We start from the raw sequence: 12,227 nt of genomic DNA on the forward strand, positions 1-12,227 counted from the left end.
CCTATTTTCAATTTTCAATTAACGCAGAAGAGGATAAGGGTCCCACCCGGTGCCCTATGTTCCATTTTTGTAGTGTCCAAGAAGTGCCGGTGCTTACCACTTCTCTGAAATACACAGCTGTTCTATTTTTGTCGCTCACTGCACCAACTCTGTCAATCTGGAGCTGAGCGGATCATTAGGGGAAGAAGTCAGTTGATGAAAAGCAACGTGGATCCGGTCGAGTTTACAAGTAAAAGAGTTAATGTGCTGAGTTTGGATCTTATTTTACTCTGAAACCTCAATATGTATGTAATAACAAATTCTGTTAATGGAGTTAATCAAAAGCTATAATAAAAATCACTGAATTAATATATCTGTAAAACTAAATATTTGAATTCACTTACTCGTGATAGATCCAAAGAAAACAAGGTAAATGGATTAATTAAACTGATTAAATAAAGAGCAGACACACGAGACACAAGTATGTACTGGCCAAATAACCACTTTACTGGTTTATTGTTCTATGTTAAAGCCTACAAGTACACTACTATCGCGTAATGACAGTCTGCTCTGAATCACTCCCGGTAGAATAGGTTGTCTGGCAGAAAATGCCACACACTCTCTCACCACTTCCACGTCCAGTGGGACGCCAGGGTTAGTCCTAAACCTAGCCCGTAGCCCAAAAGAAAGTGAGCACCAAAAAAAATAAAAAAATTCCTCACTTTACATAAAAGTCCTGACTTTGGTGTGGTGAAAATACGAAGAAAAATATGTTCTCACTCGTATACGATAAGATACGATAGACTTTATTGATCTCACAGTGGAGAAATTCACGTGTCACATCACCTCAATAATCAAAAGATGGTGCCAAAAGGAGGAAAAGGTGCATGAGGTATATACAGTGTGTCCACATATATACAGTGGATCACGGAGAAAAAAAAGAAAGAAAGCAGAAATTTAAGATGGCTTATGTACATTTAAGGTGACTTATATACATTTGGATTTGAAATGCGATGCAGACTGTGAGTGAAAACTGGGTTACAATTCAATGGCTTTTTTAATTGTTTTTAATGTCCTAAGCCTTTTCCAGATGGATGTGGATGGAAAAGAATGTGTCCAGGGTGAGTGGAATCTGTTGCAGTGGTGTGGACTTTCTTCCGTTGTCTGCAAGTATAAATTTCTGTCAAAAAGCGTAGCTGGCCTCACCATCCACTGCACATTTGTGTTGTTCTCATCAGAACAGCTGAACACAGATCACCAAAAAAATGTGGGTCTCTCTATAACTGACCTGTAGAAGTTCTTGAGCAGCTGGTGAGGAAGGTGAATGTGCTTTAACTTCCTGAGGGGGGGAAAAAAGCCTTTGTTGGATTTTCCCCACCAGGTATGTGTTCCAGTTGAGGTCAGCAAAGATGTGGGCACCCAATAACTTTTAATTCTCAACTCTCTCAATGTCCTTGGCATGTATCAAGATGAAAGTGTATCTGTGGTGTGCTTAGATTTCTTGATGTCCATAATTATTTTGTTTGTCTTTGAGATGTTGAGGTTCAGGTCAGTTTTTCAACACTAGTGTCAAAGGCTAGACCTCCTCTCTGTAGGCTGGCTCATTATTACCAGAAATGGAGACCTACGCAGTGGTGTTTTCAGCAAACTGTTAGGTGAATGGGAAATGGTCATGAGTGAACACTGAATAGACAATGGAGCTGAGGGCACACCCCTGAGGTGTCCCTGCATTTAGGATGAGGGTTGATGATGTGTGTTTACCCATCTGGACAGTCTGTTCCTGAGGAAATCCAGAATCCACGCACACGTGTGCGTGCAGAATGAACAGTGAGCTGTCGAGGTTACTCCACTTACTTGCAAGTTTATGGGGAATAACTGTATTAAAGATGGAACTGAAGTCTATAAACAGCATCCTGATGTAGATGTTGTCCTCAACATTCGTGTGCGGAGAGCTGTTATCACCGCATCCTATGTTGACCTCTTTGCTCTGTATGAAAACCGATGATGGTCAGCAGGGAGGATCTTTCAAAACATTTTGTGATGATGGGGGTGAGAGCAACTGGGCGATAGTCATTAAGACAGGTAACTGCTAGGACTGGGTGAAATGGACCAAAAATAATATCTCTATTTTTATTCTTAATGCCGATGTACCATGTTTCTCTCGATGTGTTTTTTATTTTCATAAAGTAATTACAAAAAGGGATCTCTGAATCAAACCTTTTTATCCCAAGTGTCTCACAGGCACATTCTTTAACCAACAGCTGTTGATACATATGTGAAACAGCTGGAAAATAACTTACTGACATACATAAAAGTATAATTCTAACGCAACATAGACCATCTTGATATAAATGGTATAGTCTCTTATATTTCAATATTTTTAAAAATCTCAATATATCTCCCAGCCCTAGTAACTGATCTTTTTTGTTACTGGAATTATTGGAGCAGACTTCAGGCATGTAACAACAACAGAGTGAAGTAGGGACATGTTGAAAATGTTGCTGAATACAGCCGTTTAGCTGAGATATGCAGTTTCCGAGAATCCTTCCGTTGATACCATCTGGACCAGTAGCCTTTCTCATGTTGATTCTCTGCAGGGTGGACCTGACCTGGTGTGGGATCTGCTGTAACAGCTTCTCTCCTGTCCTTTCATGTAGCAATTCTTTTTTGACAAACTTTTAACTGTTGTAAAGTGTATTTGTTTCCCCCTAAATGGTGCAATATTTGTTGCTGTGGTGTTGTGTAAAGTTAAAGAAATTGTTAAATTGCCAATATGTCCTGTTTTATTCAAACTTTAATTATCAAATCCAACAGTGAAGGGCACAGTTGCGCTAATCCGCAAACTGATAATTGTAGAGGTAATGTTTCATGTGTTGCTTTATTGCTCATGCTAAGTTTAGAAACTGTTTAACTGATAACATTGTTCAAGATTTTCATCCACTGTATGTGTCACTGTGCTGGCTCACACTACACAACCACAAAGACAGTAGCAAACATTTCTCCAAAAAAACCCATCAATAGCTGTGCTGTTTTTTTTTTGTTTTTTTTTACAGCTGTACTGTTTTTTACTTTCCTTTCTTCTTCTTGGTTTGATGTGGTCTTCATATTGTCTGCTCTCATTGCTCAAAAACAGAGTTGCCGGTATCTGTTTTTTTCTTCATCTGTAAACATTGTGCTGGTGCGTGAGTATAACCTTTCAATAAGTAGTGTAACTGAGCTTTCTGGGTTCATTACCAGCACTTGACTTTTGGGTCACTGCATGGCTCAGTGGGATGCTTTTATTTTTCCATCACTTCGTACAAAATTCTGGCCGGCTTAGTGGCTGCTCTATGGCAATCATCAAGGGACATTTAATCAGCATATCTAACATATGAAAACATGTTTCTACACAACAATGATGAAACCTGTTTTTATTTATTCTTTTAAATTCAAAAATTAAATGTAAAAATATTGATAGTATTGATGTTACAATAAGTGACCGCAAATGTCATGATTTATTGCACTGTTAAAGAGTTTGATGACAGAGGGGAAAAGGGACCTCAAAAAACACTCAGCACTGTGCTCCAGTCTTCCAGCAGTGATGCAATTCTGCTTATTATTAACAACTTTGGGCTTGTTCATTTATATTGTTTACAAGGTAGAGGTAATAGAGCTGGTTGCTTGTTCCTCTTGCATGAACTAGCAACACTGGCTTTCAACCCACACTACCACTGCCTTTTCCCTAATTCAGCTGCCTGGGCACAGAGGAATTGAATGTTCTTCTTAAATCCTTCCACTGCCATCTAAAAGCAAGAGTTTAAGTCATTTATCCTCAACTAAAACAGAAACCCCCTCAAACATGCAGCACTGAGCACAATCATCATATGCCATGTGTGTGCAGCATATTTTGTCTGAAGACGTGTGACACAGACTGAGTGACAGCCGTTTGTTATCGGCTAGATTCCTCAAATTTTCTTATTTCAGTTTAATGGTAGTGAAAATGAGTTTGTGAAGCTAACTTTTTGGTTTGCTGTGCCCACCACTGCAATCCAGCAAATTACACCAAACAGGATTCAACAAAACATTATGAACATGGTGTATTATGAAATAATATACCATGCATAAATGACCTACTTTGTATGCTAAGCATATTTGCATAGTAGTAGATGAAATCCAAACTCTCACAACAGTTACTTTATACATTAAAAACAATTAATTAATGTTAAATGTTTTAGGTATCTCTGTTCACTTGAGTTTCACACTTTCAGGTGTTGTATTTAATCTTCAAATGATATGATATTTGGGAAATATCCTGCATGGACTGGGATGTTTTTGGATCCCTCTACTTTTGAAGTGAATAACTTCACACTAAAGAAGCGTGTGGTTTTATATAGAAAATAGTAAGATTTGCTATCTGCTTTAATAATTTTTAGTATTGCAAGCTTATAAATCTTTTTTACATTTTATGCATTCAAACAATGTATAAAAAGACATGTTTATAACTGATATTTTACAACACTCCTTGTGTGCCTCTGTTTTAATGAGGAACACAGTCTGAAGTACTGATACATAGCTGATACCAACAACTTTCACCACATTCTAAATGTGTGGCAGCCATTAGGATACACTGTTCAGTGAGGTCTGACTGTCCTAGTTGGATTTGTTTTTCAGAATGGGAATGTCTAGCCTTTGAGCACAAAGACAACACTCAGTCTGCTTCAAATGATTAATCCATATTAGTGCTGTCAAACAATTGGGGCGATGTGGCACAGAGGTTAGGGAGTTCGTCTTGCAATTGGTGGGTTGCCGGTTCGATCACCCGCACTGTCTCTGTCGTTGTGTCCTTGGGCAAGACACTTCACCCGCATTGCCTGCTGCCGGTAGTCAGAGGGCCCGGTGGCGCCAGTGCATGGCAGCCTCGCCTCTGTCAGTCTGCCCCAGGGCAGCTGTGGCTACTAACATAGCTCACCACCGTCAGGGTGTGAATGTGTGTGTGAATGGGTGAATGACTGAATGTAGTGTAAAGCGCTTTGGAGGTCATCAAGACTAGTTAAAGCGCCATACAAGTACAAGCCATTTACCATTTAAAAAATTTAACCGCAATTAATTGCATACTGTCAATAGTTAACTCGAGATTAATTGCAAATTAAAGGCATACTATGCAACATTTTTCAGTTAATGAAAAATGTTGGATGATTAAATGAGTCATTTCAGGTCGAACAAATGTTTTCTCGGCCGCCCTGGTGGTCTGTGGGGGAAATATCGCACTTGCAATTGCAAGAGCCCTCGGCCCGCACCCACAGGCTCAGAAGTCTCGTGCAAGACCGCGAGAGTCGGTCTTGCTTTACGGCGAGAACTCCATGTGTTTTTGCCCTGCCATTCACTATATGCACGCGCGAAAGCAACAAAGAACCGCGTGTTAACGTCAAATAAACATGCAAGCATATCGAGTTTTATTATTATTATTTTATTTTTTTATTTTTTTATTTATTTATTTTTTTTGAATGTTGGCAAGACGCTACCGCGACGGCCACAGCCAAGATAGCACTGCGGGAAGCCTGATGTTCATACTTTCACTGTGTTAGTCATTGTTTGTACTGCCGTTTTTTTGACTTTTCGTTGTGTTCGCCTGTCTGCTAAGCTCAAAACAACCGCGCCTGGCTTGATGGAGAAACCAGAACAGCTGAGCATCTTTATGACAGTGCACTTTTACTTTTGCTCTCTGGGGGGAGCCTCGCTGGAAAATCAACCCCGGTTGCATAGTATACCTTTAATTGCATAATTTATCTTTTTATTTCTGAAAGTGTAAAAGCCTATTTGGAAATTTTTAATATGCAATTTTGCAATAAATGACGAGTAAAAAACATGATTGTACAAAAGATTTTTTTTCAAGCACTTCTCAGAAATTTTAATTAAAACATGTAAACACCAACAACAGCAACAACAACGACAATTTATTTGTATATTTTTGCATGTTTGTTTATAGCCACGTTCATACGCACATTTTTTTAAAGCCTGGAAAAAGGTTTTAAATTTCCAGGTCATTCCAGAGTCGTACACTTTGCTTGTAACTGGGCTAGGAGCTCAATACTCTTGAAAGAGAAATGTTTAGCACAGCTTGCATGTGCTGACACTGTAACTCCAGGGTACTTCGTTTGGCAATGTGATTTAGCCTTAGTTTGTCAAATATAGAGACAACAAATTAACAAGCATTAAAGTATGGTTTATGGGTTGGGTTTCTGTATTTTTATCAGCGCGTTAAAACTCATCTCCAGAACCAATCTCTGCTCAAAATGGTGATCTGCACCGCATAATCTATTTTCAGCAGTAAACTGCAGAAAACATGAGCAACATTGCTCCCTCTGCCTTTACTCCCGTCGGCTCCTATGTCAATCTAGAGTAGAAAAGACCCAGCCAATATGGCGGCGACGCAGGATGTGCTCCAGCACGTAATGAAGCGGAGGGATATTTCAGCTGATTATACTCACGGTGTTTGTAGTGCGGCAGCGCAAGCGGGTCTCTTTATATTGTGTTTATTGTCACTTATTTTAGAGCCCAAATAAGCGTCTTCACTTTCAGAAACAAGGCCAAAAAACTGCAAGTTGCAGCTCACAGAATTTAGAAAAAATAAACCCAAAGTCACTTATAATAAGTGGATTTGGTAACACTAAGTGTGGGTATGTTATGCTACAGTCTCTACTGCACACTTAGCATTCTTGGAACTACGGAGTGTGCAGAGGGTAAAAGAAACTCAATCCGGAGAGTGCTGCGGGGCAAAAAAACATAGAGAACGGTGTGGTGTTTTTATGTGCCGTTAACATGCGGAAAAAAATGTCGGTGTTGTGGTATAACAGTTAACGCGTTAATAACGGATTAAAACTGACAGCCCTAGTACATAATAATAATAATAATAATAATAACTAGAAAATTTCTGAAGAAATGTAGCAAGGCGCCTGCCTCATGGTGCGTACTGTACCATCAAAAATACTAACAGGAAGTAACACTGCGAATTTCAGGTTCGTACGGTTTTCACAGCCGTTGGAGTCAGAGGCCCAATTGGAAAATTTGTCAAATCCAGCAAGGGACAGAAAAATGACACATCTTGATAATCACTGGACGATTTTAAAATGTTAAGAAGAAGTGACTGTGCAAATTTCAGATTCCTACATTCATCACAGCCACTGCAGTGGGCGTCAAAAGGTGCCATTCTATCCCAATGGAGCATGTCCCTGACCTGTAGTAACCTCTGGCCAGCAGAGTTCCATTGGCCAGTCTACTGCAATGCAGACACTTTGGGTCAGAGTTTGTCTAATTGGAATATAATGGAGAACATTGCCTCGAGCAACACTCAATATTTCATGAACCGTAAGTACTAGAGATGTAATTTTTTTAGCGTTTAATTTGGAACGGATAGGGGAACAACACAAACTATGGGTTTTTGCTGGAAATATTTTAATAAAGGCGTAAAAAATCATGATATAAAGGGGATTTTTTATTGAAATGCAAAAATCCTTTAAAGAGGGTCCCGAACAAATTGCTCTAGCTGAAGAAGTATAAGATATATCAAAATAATTATTTCACGGTGAGTATCAGCAGGCTTTTCAGGACTATGGTGCTTATTATTATGTTTGTAAAAAAACTGGTGTAGGCATGGCGACGATGTGCAAAATCCTGAAAGAGGATCAGACTTGCTTCCCCCAAATTATCCACTTTTTTAGATTTGCTACTCCCGAACAAATTGTTCCTCTGGCAAAACCGTAACAGTTATCCATAATATTATTATTTTTTTTGTGAGTGCGAGAAGGGTCGGACATTCATGTGTGAAATTCTCATGCCTGTACATCAAACAGTTTAGGAGTAACGATGATGCGAAAACATGTGTTGTTTTGGATTTTCAGGTGTAATTTTTCAAAACCGCTCCATAGGAAATGAATTGGGAGGGTTTTGACTTTGTGGTGGTCTGAGGTGATTTGCGAAAAATCTTTAAATCCTACACCAATGAGGGTTACATTTCCTGAATCCAGACAAAAATACCTACGTTTTGATCTATACTCTGTCTACGTAGAGTGAAAATAGAGCGAGTAAGCTGAAGTTGTTCGGAGTTTTGAAATCTTTGAAAACGGCAGAGTGCGTCACTCTAACTGCCCGAAAATTCTGCCATTTTCTCCATTGATTTGTATGGGACTTTTTGGCGTGGTTTTTCGCTAACTACGTCGCCATGGTAACTCGAAATGGCATGAAGTACAAATAGCACACTTCACGGCATCGAGACGCACGTTTTGATTATATACTTTATGGGGGTAGACCCTACGGTTCGGGCTGTATTAACGGTGACGGAAGAAAAATAAACTATAAAGAAACCCTTATTAGGTGCCTCCTTGCAAATGCATTAGCATTTGCCATAGAAAATGCACTGCCTCCCCCTGCCTCCCACACTGCCTCCCCCTGCATTTGCTATGGTGGCGCCTAATAAAGAGACGCCTTTAGAGGTGGAGAGTAATAGGCACTCCCTATGCATTTGCATGGGCCATGCATTTGCATGGGCAGTGCCCTCATTGCAAATTCATTGTAAATGCTATGGCAGTCGTCTAATAATCATAATCATCTTTATTGTCATTGCAACATACATTCCAATGAATTTGTTTTCCGCATTTAACCCATCCCCTTGGGAGCAGCGGGCTGCCACTGTGCGGCGCCCAGTGAGAAATTGGGGGTTAAAGGTCTTGCTTAGGGACCCAGAGCAGCTGTCTTTGGGAGTTGAACCCAGAACCTCCAGGACACATGCACAATGCTCTAACCACTAGGCCACCACTCTTACATATTAACATGCAGTGGCGGCTGGTAAAAAAAAATCTTGGTGGGGCTGGCCAATAGATTTCCCTGCCTAACCCAGTACATGCATTTAAATTAAGTCAAAAAATTACTACAATTCCACAATACGCATTTAATTGATAAAAAACATTGTTCACACAGGATTATTTTGGTGTTTATGTCTTATTAATCCTTTTCACAGACTCATGCCAGAGAGTTTGCATACATTGTACATGTATGTATATTATTACGAAACAAACGTTTACGTCTTGACTTTTGACGTCGTGGTATGATGGTTCCCACAGTCGATTGGGATTATCTGCCTGCATCCTTTTCATTGAAATTATCCATTTCTTTTCTGTCTTCGTCCTTCGGTAAACGAAATAAACGTATATCCGACGATTTGGAATGTCTCTGTGTGCAAACAGGAGCACAACAAGTCATAGACATTGTTTAGATTCCAAAAATAAACTAAAAGTACGCTCTAATTAACTCGTTTTGTCACGGTGGTACTGTTTTTGCCTACCAGCGTGACCTGGACGTAGCGCGGTTGTAGCTCGTGACGTCACGCGTGAACTGGTCTATACACCTATCACTGTGTAGCAGGGGCAAAGACTCCAGGAGTCCCAAAGCCATTCATTTTGGTGATGCTGATTGGCCAAATATTTATAAATTTTCCCTAGCAACAGTATATGATTGGTTATTTCGCTACACTTGTGGAGCTCCTTGAGTGACAGCCCCAAAAGTGTAGAAGAAGAGAAATGATACGTTCTGTTGGTGGAAATGCACTGTTAAATGAGAGTCAATTGGTAGAGTCAATTTGTAGAAGTGTTTTAATAATTCTTATTACATGTAGCCACATACTATTAAGTAAAAACTGACAATAATAATACTTTTAAAATCTCTATATATTTTGACTTTTCCCCTCCACATATAGGGAGGGCGGCGCCCGAGCGCCCCCTATGGGCCAGCCGCCACTGTTAACATGCCTAAAAAATGTCAGTGTAGTTGAAGTACTTCTATGAAGGTTCTTTTGTACCAAAACAATTTGTGCATTGTAAGCATGAATTTGAAGTTGTAGAGGGAGTTCAATTCTAAGTTTTGTATTTGTAGAATAAAAAAAAAATCTAAATAAAGTTACAAGACACAAGTTACACCTCTTCAAATTGTGTTCTGTGAGTTGCACATCATAAATGTCTGTCATTCAGTTCTGCTACAGTTGATCTAAAACAAATGGTGCAAAACAAATTCAAACACGTGTATTAAAATCTTCAAAAAAACATTTTTTTAATATATTTTTTCCTTAGCACAAACACAAATCAGCGAGGACAACTGCACAAATCTGCTGCTGTGAGTCACAAATTCAACTTTACAAGTTACGCCTTGCGTCACAAATTCAACTTTACAAGTTACGCCTTGCGTTTGTGTCAAAAGTTACACTTTTGACACAAACGCCCCAACGGTAAAAATGATCTGTGACTTGTAGGTAGTACCCTTTATCAGTCTGTACAACCGGAAATACGGTTAGTACTGCCATAGACATAATATAAGAGTAGACCCCACATTGACTGTAGCTGCGCAGGAATTACGGCCGCCATCTTGGGGCGGTCGACCTGCTACCCAATCCTGCTGATTCAAGCTGAACACACTAATGATGCCTCAGCACTGTGCAGCCCATTTTTGTTTAAATCGAAGGACTATCTACGCCAGGGCTTAAGTGATAACTTTTGACAAGTAAGATGCAATTAAATTGTTTATATTTTTTATTAGAATGTGAGTTTTCTAATATTAGGTAGAGATACAGGTCTATACGTCAAAGTCTTTGTGACTTAGTCTCTCCAAAATTGCATCTTCTCTGTGAAGGCATCAGAGCGTTGTTAGACATTAGTGAATAAACAGCACACACACACATATATATATAAATTTGTCGCCGGTTTTGCGTCCGCCGAAGCCGTCTAAGCCGACTGTCCTCCTCCAATAACCAGTAAATAAATAAAATAAAAATTTCCATATCCATTTTTTTTTGTGTCGTTTATCCTGTCGTTTTTTGTCTGGCGCTGTTTTTCCCGGGCTTGGGGTAGACGTGATGACGTCGTGTCACAACCAGGAAGTGCTGCAAAGGCTGGGTCCTCCTAAGGCTGTGTAGGCTGGGTCCTTCGAAGGAGGCAGCCTGCGAATTGAGACGCAGCTTATGTCTATGGCAGTACCAACCGTATTTCCGGTAGTACAGACTGACTGAGCAGGCACCGCCCCCGGCTGTCTGATCAAGGGTACTACCCACAAGTCACAGATAATTTTTACCATAGGGGCATTTGTGTCAAAAGTGAAAATGAAGGCGTAACTTGTAAACTTGAATTTGTGACTCACAGCAGCAGATTCGTGCAGTTGTACTCGTTGATTTGTATTTGTGTTAAGGAAAAAAATATAAATTTTTTTTTTTTTTTGAAGATTTTAATACACATGTTTTAATTTGTTTTGCACCATTTGTTTTAGATCAACTGTAGCAGAACTGAATGACAGACATTTATGATGTGCAACTCACAGAACACAATTTGAAGAGGTGTAACTTGTGACTTGTAACTTTATTTTGTACTTGTGACAGATTAAAAAAATCTACAATTACAAAACACCAAAGTTACAATGCACAAATAGTTTTGCAACGATAGTTGTGGACCATTTGGAGCAAAACTGAGAATGTAAGAGGTTTTTAATGTGCAACTCACAGAGCACAATTTGTGTACTTGTACTTAAAATTTGAACAGGTGTAAAAAAATTTGTACTTGTGATTTTTTATTTTATTTATTCTACATTTATTCTAATCGAACTAAAGAACCTTCATATTATTCCTACATTTCTGTGGTGGCTGACAAACTGACTGAAAGATGCGATAACCACCAACAGGACTGAAGTTTGTACAACACTTAAACATGCATGTTAGCTAAATAGGCTGTGACATTATCATGTTTTTATTGTATCATGAAAATGCTTCATAACATGCACATTTAAACCAGTTTTACGGGTGGTATTATATGGCAGTTATATTCACTGTTATTTAATACACAGTAGCACTATTTCTCTAACGTAGATAATCTACTGGCTGACATCTGGAATCACCAGTTTTTTTCTGGTGCCTCTCTTATTTACATAACATATTTTATGGAGCTTTATACCATAACTGCTTAACATTCTTACATCCTTTTATTTGTGCTTTCCATCTGAAATAATTCCTGCAAATACAAGGAACAACATTTCACAGCCAAAAAAACTAAGCAAATAAATGCATCGTATAGAGACCACCTTGTAGAGAAAAGCAATATTCTGCACAACTTATTGATGACAGGTTATTCATCATTTCAGAGGACCACCGGCAAAAACAGCACAGAATTGTCATCCAGCTCCCAAGAGAGTGAACAGTGCAAAGCAGCTGCAAGAATGTATTCACACATTTAACAAAGCAC

General features: G+C 39.2%; 1 protein-coding gene across 1 annotated transcript in view; it reads left to right on the plus strand.

The window, feature by feature from the left end:
• LOC105918810 (GDNF family receptor alpha-2) overlaps positions 1-12,227 on the plus strand; it is a 476,342-nt gene that overhangs the window by 37,258 nt on the left and 426,857 nt on the right. The window lies entirely within an intron of this gene.

The sequence above is a fragment of the Fundulus heteroclitus genome, chromosome 8, assembly GCF_011125445.2.
Source record: "Fundulus heteroclitus isolate FHET01 chromosome 8, MU-UCD_Fhet_4.1, whole genome shotgun sequence".
Taxonomy (NCBI): Eukaryota; Metazoa; Chordata; class Actinopteri; order Cyprinodontiformes; family Fundulidae; genus Fundulus; species Fundulus heteroclitus.